The 16,201-nt window shown below is 39.1% G+C and overlaps 1 long non-coding RNA gene across 1 annotated transcript; it reads left to right on the top strand.

The window, feature by feature from the left end:
• The first annotated feature begins 6,248 nt into the window (after positions 1 to 6,248).
• LOC147980614 (uncharacterized) lies at positions 6,249 to 15,883 on the top strand. Its single transcript, XR_015598564.1, has 4 exons — positions 6,249 to 6,477; positions 6,565 to 7,195; positions 7,271 to 7,423; positions 8,233 to 15,883. It is a non-coding gene; the product is annotated as an uncharacterized LOC147980614 (long non-coding RNA).
• The last annotated feature ends 318 nt before the right edge of the window (positions 15,884 to 16,201 follow it).

The following is a 16,201-nucleotide window of genomic DNA, read 5'->3' as shown; positions in this document are numbered from 1 at the left end:
TAATTAAGTGTCCAAATTAATAGAAGTTCATCATCACATTAAAACCAAAGTGCATACATAGTTCTCATCTAACAACATATAGCTCTCCAGAGCATCTAATTAATTAAACCATACATTGAAACTATGTAAAACATTTCAATGCGAAAACAAATGCGATCATAATTGCAACCAAGGTAACAATTGATCCAACGGCATAATGATACCAAGCCTCGGTATGAATGGCATATTTTCTAATCTTTCTAATCTTCAAGCGCATTGCATCCATCTTGATCTTGTGATCATCGACGACATCCGCAACATGCAACTCCAATATCATCTTCTCCTCCTCAATTTTTTTTATTTTTTCCTTCAACAAATTGTTTTCTTCTTCAACTAAATTTAACCTCTCGACAATAGGGTGGGTTGGCATTTCCGATTCACATACATCCTAGATAAATAAAATCTATGTCACGTTGGTCGGCATAATTTTCATAAACAATAAATGAACCAATAGTTATGAAGATAATATACATACCAAATCCGAATCATAGAGAGGACGAGGGCCGACGGGGGCGGATACCAAAACCATCGCACTATATAAGATGCAATAATAAATGTAAGAAAATGATACAAGTATCTATCTAAACAGACAAGTAAGAATATTTTTCCTTTCAGAAAGAAGATAAGAACAAGAGGCTCACCATGGTGGTGTCGGTGATGAGATCAGCGCGGGTGATCGACGGCGGTGAAGACGGGGACGGGGCATGACGGACCGCTAAATATAGACAAATCTCGAGGAAAATGGAGCTTGGAGGTCGAGCTTCGAGAGGAGAAAGTTTAAGTAGTGTGGCTCGGGCATTCCATCGAACACCTCATGTGCATAGGAGGTGAGCTAGAGCACCACAAACCCCTCCCCTCGCCGGCCAGAGAAAAACAGAGCACTGGAGTGCTCTGCTCGCGGGCGAGGGTATATATAGGCACCTCATTGGTCCCGGTTTGTGGCAAGAACCGGGACTAAAGGGGAGCCTTTGGTCCCGGTTCAGGCCACCAACCGGGACCAATGGTGGTGGGCCAGGAGCGAGGCCCATTGGTCCCGGTTCGTCCCACCAACCGGGACCAAAAGGTCCAGACGAACCGGGACCAATGGCCCACGTGGCCCGGCCGGCCCCCTGGGCTCACGAACCGGGACCAATGCCCACATTAGTCCCGGTTCTACACTGAACCGGGAATAATGGGCTGAGCCGGCCTGGACCATAGCCCTATTTTCTACTAGTGTATGGAGGTGATAATATCAAAGGCGTGCTAGTTGAGTAGTTGTGAATTTGAGAAATGCTTGTGTTGAAGTTAGCAAGTCTCGTAGCATGCACGTATGGTAAACGTTATGTAACAAATTTGAAACATGAGGTGTTATTTGATTGTCCTCCTTATGAGTGGCGGTCGGGGACGAGCGATGGTCTTTTCCTACCAATCTATCCCCCTAGGAGCATGCGCGTAGTATTTTGGTTTTTAATGGCTTGTAGACTTTTGCAATAAGTATGTGAGTTCTTTATGACTAATGTTGAGTCCATGGATTATACGCACTCTCACCCTTCCATCATTTCTAGCCTCTTCGGTACCGTGCATTGCCCTTTCTCACATTGAGAGTTGGTGCAAACTTCGCCGTTGCATCCAAACCCCGTGATATGATACACTCTTTCACACATAAACCTCCTTATATCTTCCTCAAAACAGCCACCATACCTACTTATTATGGCATTTCCATAGCCATTCCGAGATATATTGCCATGCAACTTTCCACGATAGCGCTCTTCATGACACATTCATCATTGTCATATTGCTTTAGCATGATCATGTAGTTGACATAGTATTTTCATACATGTCACTCTCGGTTCATTGCATATCCCGTTACACCGCGGGAGGCATTCACATAGAGTCATACTTTCTTCTAGTATCGAGTTGTAATCTTGAGTTGTAAATAAATAGAAGTGTGATGATCATCATTCAATAGAGCATTGTCCCAAATAAAAAAGAAAGAGAAAGGCCAAAGAAAAAAAAAGAAGGCCCAAAAAAAGGGGCAATGCTACTATCCTTTTTTTCCACACTTGTGCTTCAAAGTAGCACCATAATCTTCATGATAGAGAGCCTCATGTTTTGTCATTTTCATATACTAGTGGGAATCTTTCATTATAGAACTTGGCTTGTATATTCCAACAATGGGCCTCCTCAAGTGCCCTAGGTCTTTGTGAGCAATCAAGTTGGATGCACACCCACTTAGTTTCTTTTGTTGAGCTTCCATACATTTATAGCTCTAGTGCATCCGTTGCATGGCAATCCCTACTCCTTGCATTAACATCAATCGATGGGCATCTCCATAGCCTATTGATTAGCCTCGTTGATGTGAGACTTTCTCCTTTTTTGTCTTCTCCACATAACCCCCATCATCATATTCTATTCCACCCATAGTGCTATATCCATGGCTCACGCTCATATATTGCGTGAAGGTTTATGAGTTTGAGATTATTAAAGTATGAAACAATTGCTTGGCTTGTCAACGGGGTTGTGCATGATGAGAACATTCTTGTGTGAAGAAAATGGAGCATGACTAAACTATATGATTTTGTAGGGATAAACTTTCTTTGGCCATGTTATTCTGAGAAGACATAATTGCTTAATTAGTATGCTTGAAGTATTATTATTTTTATGTCAATATGAACTTTTGTCTTGAATCTTTTGAATCTGAATATTCATACCAACCTTAAGAAGATTTGCATTGAAATTATGCCAAGTAGCACTCCGCATCAAAAATTCTCTTTTTATCATTTACCTACTCGAGGACAAGCAGGAATTAAGCTTGGGGATGCCTGATACGTCTCCAACATATCTATAATTTTTGATTGCTCCATGCTATATTATCTACTGTTTTGGACTATATTGGACTTTATTTTCCACTTTTATATTATTTTTGGGACTAACCTATTAACCGGAGGCCCAGCCCAGAATTGCTGTCTTTTGCCTATTTTAGTATTTCGGAGAAACAGAATATCAAACGGAGTCCAAACGGAATGAAACCTTCGGGAACGTGATTTTCCCACCGAACATGATCCAGGAGACTTGGACCCTACTCCAAGGAGTCAAAAGGCGGTCACGAGGGTGGGGGGCGCCCCCCTAGGGCGCGCCCCCTGCCTCGTGGGCCCCTCGGAACTCCACCGACGTACTCCTTCCTCCTATATATACCTACATACCCACAAACGATCAGAACAAGAGCCAAAAACCTAATTTCACCGCCGCAACTTTCTGTATCCACGAGATCCCATCTTGGGGCCTGCTCCGGAGCTCCGCCGGAGAGGGCCATCATCACGGAGGGCTTATACATCATCATAGCCTCTCCGATGAAGTGTGAGTAGTTCAATCAGACCTTTGGGTCCATAGTTATTAGCTAGATGGCTTCTTCTCTCTTTTTGGATCTCAATACAATGATCTCCCCCTCTCTCGTGGAGATCTATTTGATGTAATCTTCTTTTTGCGGTGTGTTTGTTGAGACCGATGAATTGTGGGTTTATGATCAAGTCTATCTATGAACAATATTTGAATCTTCTCTGAATTCTTTTATGTATGATTGGTTATCTTTGCAAGTCTCTTCGAATTATCAGTTTGGTTTGTCCTACTAGATTGGTTTTTCTTGCCATGGGAGAAGTGCTTAGCTTTGGGTTCAATCTTGCGGTGTCCTTTCCCAATGACAGAAGGGGCAGCAAGGCACGTATTGTATTGTTGCCATCGAGCATAACAAGATAGGTTTTTTATCATATTGCATGAAACTATCCCTCTACATCATGTCATCTTGCTTAAGGCGTTACTCTATTTTTAACTTAATACTCTAGATGCATGCTGGATAGCGGTCGATGAGTGGAGTAATAGTAGTAGATGCAGGCAGGAGTCGGTCTACTTGTCACGGACGTGATGCTGATACGTCCATTTTGCATCATGCTTTTATATCAATATTTATTGCATTATGGGCTGTTATTTCATGTTATGTCACAATACTTATGGCTATTCTCTCTTATTTTACAAGGTTTACATAAGGAGGGAGAATGCCGGCAGCTGGAATTCTGGGCTGGAAAAGGAGCAAATATTAGAGACCTATTCTGCGCAACTCCAAAAGTCCTGAAACTCCACGGAACATTTTAAAATAAATAAAGAAAAATCCTCGCCAAAGATGAAGGCCAGGGGGCCCACACCCTGCTCACGAGGGTGGGGGGCGCCCCCCCCCTTAGGGCACGCCCCCTACCTTGTGGGCCCCCTGGTGGCTCTCCTATGCCCATCTTCTCCTATATGAAGTCTTTCGATGAGAAAAAAAATAAGGAGGAACCTTTCGGGACGAGACTCCGCCGCCACGAGGCGGAACCAATCTAGAGCTCCGACAGAGCTGTTCTACCGGGGACACTTCCCTCCGGGAGGGGGAAATCATCACCATCGTCATCACCAACGCTCCTCTCATCGGGAGAGGGCAATCTCCATCAACATCTTCACCAGCAACATCTCATCTCCAAACCCTAGTTCATCTCTTGTATCCAATTCTTGTCTCCAAGTCCGGGATTGGTGCTAGTAGGTTGCTAGTAGTGTTTATTACTCTTTGTAGTTGATGCTAGTTGGTTTATTTGGTGGAAGATCATATGTTCAGATCCTATATGCATATTATTACCCCTCTGATTATGAACATGAATATGCTTTGTGAGTAGTTACGTTTGTTCCTGAGGACAAGGGAGAAGTCTTGCTATTAGTAATCATGTGAATTTGGTATTCGTTCGATATTTTGATGAGATGTATGTTGTCTAGCCTCTAGTGGTGTTATGTGAACGTCGACTACATAACACTTCACCATTATTTGGGCATAGAGGAAGGCATTGGGAAGTAATAAGTAGATGATGGTTGCGAGAGTGACAGAAGCTTAAACCCTAGTTTATGCGTTGCTTCGTAAGGGGCTGATTTGGATCCACATGTTTCCTGCTATGGTTAGGTTTACCTTAATACTTTTGTTGTAGTTGCGGATGCTTGCAATAGAGGATAATCATAAGTGGGATGCTTTTTCAAGTAAGAACAGCAACCAAGCGCCGGTCCACCCACATATCAAATTATCAAAGTACTGAACTAGAATCATACGAGCGTGATGAAAACTAGCTTGACGATATTCCCATGTGTCCTCGGGAGCGCTTTTCCTTATAAGAGTTTGTTTCAGCTTGTCCTTTGCTACAAAAAGGATTGGGCCACCTTGCTGCACTTTATTTACTTTTGTTACTTGTTGCTCATTACAAATTATCCTATCACAAAACTATCTGTTACCACTTATTTCAGTACTTGCAGAGAATACCTTACTGAAAACCGCTTATCATTTCCTTCTGATCCTCGTTGGGTTCGACACTCTTACTTATCGAAAGGACTACGATAGATCCCCTATACTTGTGGGTCATCAAGACTCTTTTCTGGCGCCGTTGCCGGGGAGTGTAGCGCCTTTGGTAGGTGGAATTTGGTAAGGAAAAATTTATATAGTGTGATGAAATTTACTGTCACTTGTTACTATGGAAAGTAATTCTCAGAGGGGCTTGTTCGGGGTATCTTCATCCCGTCCAGTAGAGCAAAGACTTGCTCCTCAACCTACTGAACCTATTGAAAATGAAACTGCTTTTGAATTTCCTTCGGGTATGATGGAAAAACTGCTAGCTAATCCTTTTACAGGAGATGGAACAAAACATCCTGATGAGCACTTAATATATGTGGATGAAGTTTGTGGATTATTTAAGCTTGCAGGTATACCCGATGATGTTGCTAAGAAGAAGGTCTTCCCTTTATCTTTGAAGGGAGACGCATTGACATGGTATAGGCTATGTGATGATACGAGATCATGGAACTATAAAAGATTGAAATTGGAATTTCATCAAAAGTATTATCCTATGCATCTTGTTCATCGTGATCGCAATTATCTATCTATATCTATCTATCTATCTATCTATCTATATCTATCTATCTATCTATACCTATACTAATTACAGACTACCAATTAATTCTCACGTTAATTAGAAAATACGAGCCGTACATCTAATGATGGGACCAAGTTATTACGGTCTAGATTAACTCATGCAAGTTGCGGAAAAAAAAGTACCGTCAATATCTATCTCCACCGTTTTTGCCTTTCCCAGTTAAAAAATACCATAAATATCTATGTCCAGCGTTTCTTTCTTTCCCAGTTAAAAAAACGACCTGAAGCAGTCCTATTCTCTCTCGCAATCTCCCTCTCGGGATCCATATCTCTCTTCATATAACAATTTTGGAAAGAGATCCATGTCTCTCTCGAATTGGAGCAAGTAATTTGGGCATGGACGCCCCTCTCTCTCTCTCCATATGGAAACAAATCCGTATCTCTCCCAATTTGCAACCGGGAAGTGGGTGCATGGATCTCCTGCGCTCAGCCTATCACAGCAATATTATTTTCTTCATCTACATCAGGTTCATCTTCTAGCACTGATTTGTTTTATATTTCTTTTTGCTGATTTAGATTTATATTCAGTTATTCCAGTCGTGCCTGCTACCTAGGTATTCAATTTCCTTTATCGTGGCGGATTCTTGAAGCAGATGATAGCGATGGCAAATTAAAATCAGTGTCCTCAATCCCTCCAAAAACAACAAATAGATCTTCCTGTGGCATATAGAAAAGCACGTCCAATGTCAACCATTCCTATATAGGTGGATCTTATTTTCTCTGCTGATTAACCCTAACTGGATCCTCGACTCTCTGCTGTGATTTGGCTTCCCCAATAATAGTTTTCCCAATCCTTCAACCAAGAGAGGTAAGGGGTGGTGTATATGGAGACGGACGGAGCTACTGTGGTTGGTGCCGTCCCAGATGGTGGATGAAGTCCATGCTAATCCTGATGAGCAGGTAGCATGATTTTAGCTACTTAGCGTTCAGGCTCCTACCAACCTCATCGTTCTTATATGGAGGAGATAGCAAGTATTTTTCTTGTGGAGAATTGGATGGCACCACTGTGCAAACATCTACTGCTGCAGCCTGCACGTGTTGTGTATAATTTTATTGGGACTATCTAGACTATGATGAAAACATCTGGCTGGAGGAGACAATAAATAATTAGTACGTGACTGCTCTGGCGCTGATGTGATGCCCTCTTGCCGAAAACAGTAGCGACAGCAGCATCACTCACCTCAGGTAATCACGCATCCTAAGCGTTTGTAATTTTGTACATAATTGTTTGTGGATTAATTTTGGAAGGACATATTACAGCTCTACCTTGCTCCATCCCATCTCCATGTCTATCATCGACTCATAATCTCCATCAGTGCTCCAATCCACATAAAAAGACCATGATCCAGTCCAGCAGAATGACCAAGAGCTAGCGACGGTTGATGACTTCAGCAAGGACGATTTTGATCATGGGTAAGTTAAAAGTAAACCCCTCACCTCAACAGCAGGGTAAGCATCAACACTATGACGTGTCCAAAAAAAAGAATCATGTTATGTTAGGTATATAACATTCTGATGAAGTGTTCCTGAATTATAGCAGTAATTTTCTCAATGTTTCTTGGTCACGATGTTTTAGGGATCCAAGGAGTAGATGCACTGACTGCAGTTTGAGGCCAATGACAATTTTGCATGTGACACCATCACTGTTTTCTTTTATCTTATAAGTTGGAAATTTGAAAGTACTTATCTTCATAGACACATGTTTGTTGATGTTTTTCCTAACAATCAGACTAATTGAAAGTATGTTTCTATGGCTGATGTAATTCAACATTACTATCTTATAGATTTTATATCTTTATTGTCACTAGATGAATTCAGGTCCGCTTGGGTCTTCACTTTACACATGTGTGCATTTAGATAATTTGACATCTAATTGCTGCCATTAGTCGCAAATGGAAGTGCAGTCTGAAAGTTGGAGGATGACATGTTCTCTAGGGTCCGCAATATTTGAAAAAATAGTGGTAAAAGGTAACACTTGAGAATTCCTGGATGATGTGACTTCTACTTTCTTCTGATGCCCTTTCCCCTTTTCTTCTGTATACATCTCTTGATCTATTAGTTACCTCAGTGTCATGTAAACTACATATAGTTTTGGTACTACTTGATTTGGAAACACCGTAAAAAACATATGATGCGCCAACATAAAGCATCTTATAATTTCAATGTTCGACCTATTTAACGGTGCACTTCAAATGTTTCATTTGTGCTATGCATACGTGTAGGCACCGGAGCATATTTCTATCATCTACCTATGGAAGATGATCCAACATGGATGCCCTGAAGAGTACCCGTATGTAGCCTTTTAATTTCTATAACATGCACACACTACTACCTGCTTTTATGCACTTGATGTGACGTATTGAGAAGTACAATTAAACAAGTTATTTGTTCAAAATTTCCACACATTTCGCTCAAGTAAAACATGTGTATGTTCAGTTAGTCTTTTTAATGTCTTCACCAATTCGTCAATGAGGCTAAATACCCGTGGTTATATTACGCCTATTGTCCTTTGATATTGTTAAAAGAACTTACCCGAGATATGTAATGCTGATGCTCCTGCTACTTTCGGCCATTATATTATTCAGATTATTCAGAATTCTATAAATGCATTCCCAACTGCGCAATCGCTTAGCTTATGGATTTGATTTCTTCTAACTTTATAAATTCACAAAGGATTATAATAAGGCGGCTGAGTTGTTGGATTTAGTAAGTCTATTCCATGTACGTCAAAAATTATGCATGTACAATACATATTAGGCTATATTGGGACACAAGACATGCTCACTACTGGAATTCGACGCACTCGGGAAAGGCGGAAGAAAAACTCGGCAAAGTATTTGGCCGGTGGAACACTCGGAACACATGACTATGCTGGACACCCGCCAAAAATGTTTATTCTTCTGGATTATTTTCCACGGGCACTGCAAAGTGGTCTTACACACCAGACATCTAGCCTAAAGAAGGTGACTCTGAATGTCTATGTTGGTTGGTTGCTAGCTTCATGCTAATATTTGATGTGTTTTCCAGAATTAGAAATCCCCATGTAGGATGTTTCTAAAATCTGCGTTTTAATATAACCTGCGTCAGATGTTTCTTTGCCGTTCGAGGATGACCACATGGTGTTGAAGGAAGTGTAGGAATAAGTATCTTAACGAAATGCATGGATAAGATGATGTCTAAGGAAAGGACAATCAGGGAAGTAAAACATGATTTGTTTAGAGTGGTTAGTGTAAAAGCAGATTTAGTTTCAGCAATAGGTCGATTCTAAAGATAACAACAGGTCAACAGTGCAAGAGCTATGATAAGGCGTAACATGGTGGCTGGAAGATATATTTGTGCAATAAGAAGCATGCACATGCAGCGGTATAGTTAGTATGGTATGAGATTGAAAAAGAGTTAATTTGAGACATTCAACTCAGGTAGTTGAAAGATTTCCTACTTATGCTCTTTTATGGTTGACCATGCCCTTATTAGATCATGCAAATATAAAAGGGCCTATTCTTATTTATAGATAAGTATATTATGGATTTAAGGATTATTTGTAGCATTTTTGTCGATAAAGATACAAAATGAGAGAATGTATATTTGATTGTGTAACTTTCTTTTCCCACGAAATAATTTAGAAATTTGAGCGAGTGGCATAAAAGACAACTGAAAAATCCTTTTCTCTATCGAATCTGCAATATTCAAGATTCAAAAACCAATGATAAGACCACTGATCTATAAAATAATGTTATATATTTTAGAATAATGTGGGATCTGTCATGGTGTAAAGAAAAACATGGAGTCTATTTTCCAGCATAATATTTCCAGTCTCAGTGAATTATATCGAGCATACATTGTGTATTCCTCCCTACAATGTTGTACTAAACCAACGACAATTAATATGGATTGGAGGGAGGACTGCTTTTGTGAGAGAAAGTTTGATTTGAGAAATCTCAGAACACAAGCTGGACATACCAGTTCGAAATTATTAATGTTCACTACTAAAGATAAATAATAAAAAATTATAAGAAATACCCTACCTAGATTATTGTAAGAGTTGACACACAAAACAGAAGTTAATAATGACACATGACATCAAGCTAAAAATGTTAGCTTTGACAATTCTAATAGTACAAAAAGTAGAAATATGAACTTAATTAATTGTAGCTTTTCAAAATATAATTAAAATATGGACCAAGATCTTTCAAAACAAATATGAAAGAGACTAGAAATTTGTGTCCATGCGTTTACATTATAAATTTGAGAAAAAACGAGCATGAAATATTTTTATGTACGAAATTTCAATACAAAGTAAAACTGCAATTTACTATTTGCATTATGGAAATTACCCATTGATACTAAGCACGCGGAATTGTATACAGCCAATATTGCTTATTAATAATTATTTCAGAAGTTACGTAGTGATTAAACTTCTGATGCATGTTACTTTTTCATGTCGTTAATGTTTATAATTACTAAATAGGTGTAGTTGTAATTTTAGTATTTCCCTCTGTTTTTAGTTATTTTATAGGAGACAAACCATGACACAAAAACTATTGTAGATTCCAACAACTTATAAAGCTGTAACACATGCTAGCCCGTGCGAATGCACGGGTTGACGACTAGTATATATAATTTCTGGCCTTGCGAAGGAGAAAGCATCGCTCAAAGCTTGGGGGAGGCTTAAATCAATGTTATATTCATGCCCCAATCATGGGTTTTCAAGGGAAACAATTATTCAAAATTTATATGCTCGGCTCTCTAAAAACAATCGCACCATGCTCGATACTTCTTGTGCTGGCTCTTTTATGATGAAGACTATTGAATTCAAATGGAACTTATTGGATAGAATTAAACGCAACTCTGAAGATTGGGACCTCGACGAAAGTAAGGAGTCAGGTATGACACCTAAGTTTGATTGTGTTAAATCTTTTATGGATACCGATATTTTCCGTAAGTTTAGCACTAAATATGGACTTGACTCTGAGATAGTAGATTCTTTCTGTGAATCTTTTGCTACTTATGTTGATCTCCCCAAGGAGAAGTGGTTTAAATATCATCCTCCCATAGAAGTAAAAGTAGCTGCACCTATTAAAGTTGAAGAAAAGACTGTCACTTATAATGATCCTATTGTTCCTGCTTCTTATGTTTAGAGACCACCTTTCCCTATTAGAATAAAGGATCATGCTAAAGCTTCAACTGTTGTTCGTAAAAGCAATATTAGAACTTATACACCTCCTGAGCAAGTTAAAGTAGAACCTAATATTGCTATTGTTAAAGATCTCTTGTCTGATAATATTGATGGGCATGTTATTCAGTTCAACGATGAAACTTCTAGAATTGCTAAACCTTGTGCTAAAGATAAACATAGACCTGTGGTAGGCGTGCCTGTTATTTCTATTAAAATAGGAGATCATTGTTATCATGGTTTATGTGATATGGGTGCTAGTGCTAGTGTTATACCTTATGACTTGTATAAAGAAATCAAGCATGAAATTGCACCTGCTGAGTTAGAAGAAATTGATGTCACAATTAAACTTGCCAATAGAGATACTATTTCACCAGTGGGAATTGTTAGAGATGTTGAAGTCTTGTGTGGGAAAACCAAATATCCCGCTGATTTTCTTGTTCTCAGTTCCCCACAAGATAGCTTTTGTCCCATTATATTTGGTAGACCCTTCTTGAACACTGTTAATGCTAGGATAGATTGTGAAAAGAATGTTTTTACTATTGGCTTGGATGATATGATTCATGAGTTTAATTTCTCTAAATTTAGTAAACAACATCGTGAGGAAGAATTGCCTAGTAAGGATGAAATTATTGGTCTTGCTTCTATTCGTGTACCTCCTAGTGATCCTTTAGAACACTATTTACTAGACCATGAAAATGATATGTTCATGAATGAAAGAATGGAAATAGATGAAGTATTCTTTAAACAGGAACCTATTCTGCAACACAATTTGCCTGTTGCAACACAAAGAGCTTAATATGCTTATCTTGATGAAAAGAAGATATATCCTGTTATTATTAGTGCTAACCTTTCAGAGCATGAAGAAGAAAGATTATTGAAAACTCTGAAGAAGCATCGTGCCGCTATTGGATATACTCTTGATGATCTTAAGCAGATGCCAAACCAGTTCGTGATCCTCAACGACGTCTGAAATTCTAAAATGAAAGAAGTGGTAAGAAAAGAAATATTAAAGCTTCTGGAGGCAGGTATAATTTATCCCATTGTGTCCCTAAGAAGGGAGGTATTACTGTTGTTCCTAATGATAAGGATGAATTGACCCCATAAAGAATTATCACAGGTTATAGGATGGTAATTGATTTCCACAAATTAAATAAGGCTACTAAGAAAGATCATTACCCCTTACCTTTTATTGATCAAATGCTAGAAAGATTATGCAAACATACACATTATTGCTTCCTAGATGGTTACTCTGGTTTCTCTCAAATACCTATGTCGGCTAAAGATCAATCAAAGACTACTTTTACATGCCCTATTGGTACTTTTGCTTATAGACGTGTGCCTTTTGGTTTATGTAATGCACCTGCTACCTTTCAAAGATGCATGGTGGCTATATTCTCTGACTTTTGTGAAAAGATTTGTGAGGTTTTCATGGACGACTTTTCCGTCTATGGTTCCCCTTTTGATGATTGCTTGAGCAATCTTGATCGAGTTTTGCAGAGATGTGAAGAAACTAATCCTGTCTTGAACTGGGAAAAGTGCCACTTTATGGTTAATGAAGGTATTGTCTTGGGGCACAAAGTTTCTGAAAGAGGTATTGAAGTTGATAAAGCCAAGGTTGATGCTATTGAAAAGATGCCATGTCCTAAGGACATCAAAGGTATAAGAAGCTTCCTTGGTCATGCCAGATTTTATAGGAGGTTCATTAAGGACTTGTCAAAAATTTCTCGGCCTCTGACTAATTTATTGCAAAAAGATATACCATTTGTCTTTGATGATGATTGTGTAGAAGCATTTTAAATACTTAAGAAAGCATTAGTCTCTGCACCTATTGTTCAGCCAACTAATTGGAATTTACCTTTTGAAATTATGTGTGATGCTAGTGATTATGCTATAGGTGCTGTTCTAGGACAAAGAGTTGATAAGAAATTAAATGTTATCCATTATGCTAGTAAGACTCTGGACAATGCTCAAAGAAATTATGCTACTACTGAAACAGAACTTTTAGCAGTTGTATTTTCTTGTGATAAGTTCAGACCCTATATTGTTGATTCTAAAGTAACTATTCACACTGATAATGCTGCTATTAAATATCTTATGGAAAAGAAAGATGCAAAACCTAGACTTATTAGATGGGTTCTGTTGCTACAAGAATTTGATTTGCATATTGCTGATAGGAAGGGAGCTGAGAACCCCGTTGCAGACAACTTGTCCAGGCTAGAAAATGTTCTTGATGACCCACTACCTATTGATGATAGCTTTCCTGATGAACAATTAAATGTTATAAGTACTTCTCGTAGTACTCCTTGGTATGCTGATTATGCTAATTATATTGTTGCTAAATTTATACCACCAAACTTCACATACCAACAAAAGAAAAAGTTTTTCTATGATTTGAGACATTACTTTTGGGATGGCCCACATCTTTATAAAGAAGGAGTAGATGGTGTTATTAGACATTGTGTACCTGAGCATGAACAGGAACAGATCCTATGCAAGTGCCACTCCGAGGCTTATGGAGGGCACCACGCTGGAGATAGAACTGCACATAAGGTATTGCAATCCAGTTTTTATTGGCCTACTCTCTTCAAGGATGCCCGTAAGTTTGTCTTGTCTTGTGATGAATGTCAAAGAATCGGTAATATTAGTAAACGTCAGGAAATGCCTATGAATTATTCACTTGTTATTGAACCATTTGATGTTTGGGGTTTTGATTATATGGGACCTTTTCCTGCCTCTAATGGATATACACATATTTTAGTTGCTGTTGATTACATTACTAAGTGGGTATAAGCTATTCCAACTAGTAGTGCTGATCATAACACTTCTATTAAGATTAAGGAAGTTATTTTTCCGAGGTTTGGAGTCCCTAGATATTTAATGCCTGATGGTGGTTCACATTTTATTCATGGTGCTTTCCGTGAAATGCTTGCTAAATATGATGTTAATCATAGAATTGCATCTCCTCATCACCCACAGTCTAGTGGTCAAGTAGAATTGAGCAATAGAGAGCTCAAATTAATTTTGCAAAAGACTGTTAATAGGTCTAGAAAGAATTGGTCCAAGAAACTTGATGATGCATTATGGGCTTATAGAACTGCATACAAAAATCCTATGGGTATGTCTCCGTATAAAATAGTCTATGGAAAAGCATGTCACTTACCTCTCGAACTAGAACATAAGGCATATTGGGCTTTTCAAGAGCTCAACTATGATTTCAAACTTGCCGGTGAGAAGAGGTTATTTGATATTAGCTCACTTGATGAATGGAGAACCCAAGCTTATGAAAATGCCAAGTTGTTTAAAGAAAAAGTTAAAAGATGGCATGACAAAAGGATACAAAAGCGTGAGTTTAATGTAGGTTATTATGCATTGCTATACAACTCTCGTTTAATATTTTTTGCAGGAAAACTTCTCTCCAAATGGTAAGGCCCCTACGTTATCGAGGAGGTCTATCATTCCGGTGCCATAAAAATCAACAACTTCGAAGGCACGAATCCGAAGGTGGTAAATGGTCAAAGAATTAAACATTATATCTCAGGTAATCCCATAAATGTTGAAACCAATATTATTGAAACGGTAACCCCGGAGGAATGCATAAGAGACACTTCCCAGAACGTTTCAGACTCTGAAAAGGAATAGGTACGTGGTACGGTAAGTAAACCGACTCCAAAATAAATTTTAAGGTAATATTTCTCCGTTTTGGAATATTTAGAAAAATAGAAAAATAAGTAGCATTCCGGAAAGGAAACGAGGGCCCCACGAGGGTGGTGGGCGCGCCCCCCTACCTCGTGAGCACCTCGTGTGCCCTTTGGACTCCGTTTTCTTGCACGGTACGTATTTTGGTCGGTAAAAATTCATTATATATTCTCCCGAAGGTTTTGACTCCCGTATCACGCAAATCTCCTATGTTCTTGTTTCGAGCTGTTTTTTCTGACAGATCTAGATTATCATGACGGCCCCAAGTGCTTCCAAGGACAAGTTCTTCGAGAAGGTCATCAACCCTTACCTCGCGGAGGTGCCGCGACACCCTCAAACCATTGAGTTGCGTGACGGGTTGCTGCACATCCACGATGAAGAGGGACCAAAGGGGACCGGAAGCATGGAGACAAGGCTCGAAGCAGTGGAGAAACAAGTTTCAAGTGCCAAGGGATGGTGGAACGTGGACTCAACTCCAACCACATGATGATCGCGGAGTTCACTAGCAACCACAAGTTGGATGCTGACAACATCGGGGAGGCCATCTTCAAGCTTCACGAGAAGATCGAGCACCTCCAAGCCCAAATCTATGACCTGCAAAACCAAAACTGTGAGTATGAATATAGATTCAAAAGGATGAGTTTGGCTGCAGATTTGAGGATTCCGGAGACTCGATCATCCTTCTATGATGGTGAACCTATGCCTTGGAAGATGGACGCAAAGCCCGCATCATCGACAACACCCCCACCTTGTTCACTGACAAAGGAGACATAATCACCTGGGTATGGGCACTCCCCTTGGCAACTACCAAGCTTGGGGGAGTTGCCCCAGTATCATATCACAATCACAACTACTATCTTTATCGTTTTTCTTAGTTTGATCCTTTTAGTAGTATCTTGATCTAGTAGAATAAAGTTATGGCATGATCTAGTTTTGAGTTTTGCTTTATGATCTCTCTATGTAATCGAGTCAATGAGCTATATATAATAAAGATTAGTGTTGAGTCAAGGGCTTGATTATTTTGCCATGGTCTTGGGTGAATAAAAGAAAAGAAGAAAAAGAACAAAAAGAAACAAAGAGTTCATATTGATCTTATTGAAAGTAATGACTTCACGTAGAAAGAGTATGATGATTAAAAGTTGTTGGGAGTTGGCAAACATAGCTTTGGTCATCGTTGCAATTAATAGGAATTAATAAGGAAAGAGAGGTTTCACATATAGATATATTATCATTGACATCTTTTACGATTGGGAGCACTCAATAAAATATTACATGCTAAAGAGTTGATGTTGGACAAGGAATACAACATAATGAGTTAT

Source organism: Triticum urartu, chromosome 3A (genome assembly GCF_056163025.1).
Source record: "Triticum urartu cultivar PI428250 chromosome 3A, HENAU_Tu73, whole genome shotgun sequence".
NCBI classification, from domain to species: Eukaryota; Viridiplantae; Streptophyta; class Magnoliopsida; order Poales; family Poaceae; genus Triticum; species Triticum urartu.
The sequence above is the reverse complement of the archived record's forward strand: the minus strand, read 5'-3'. Positions and strand labels throughout refer to the sequence as shown.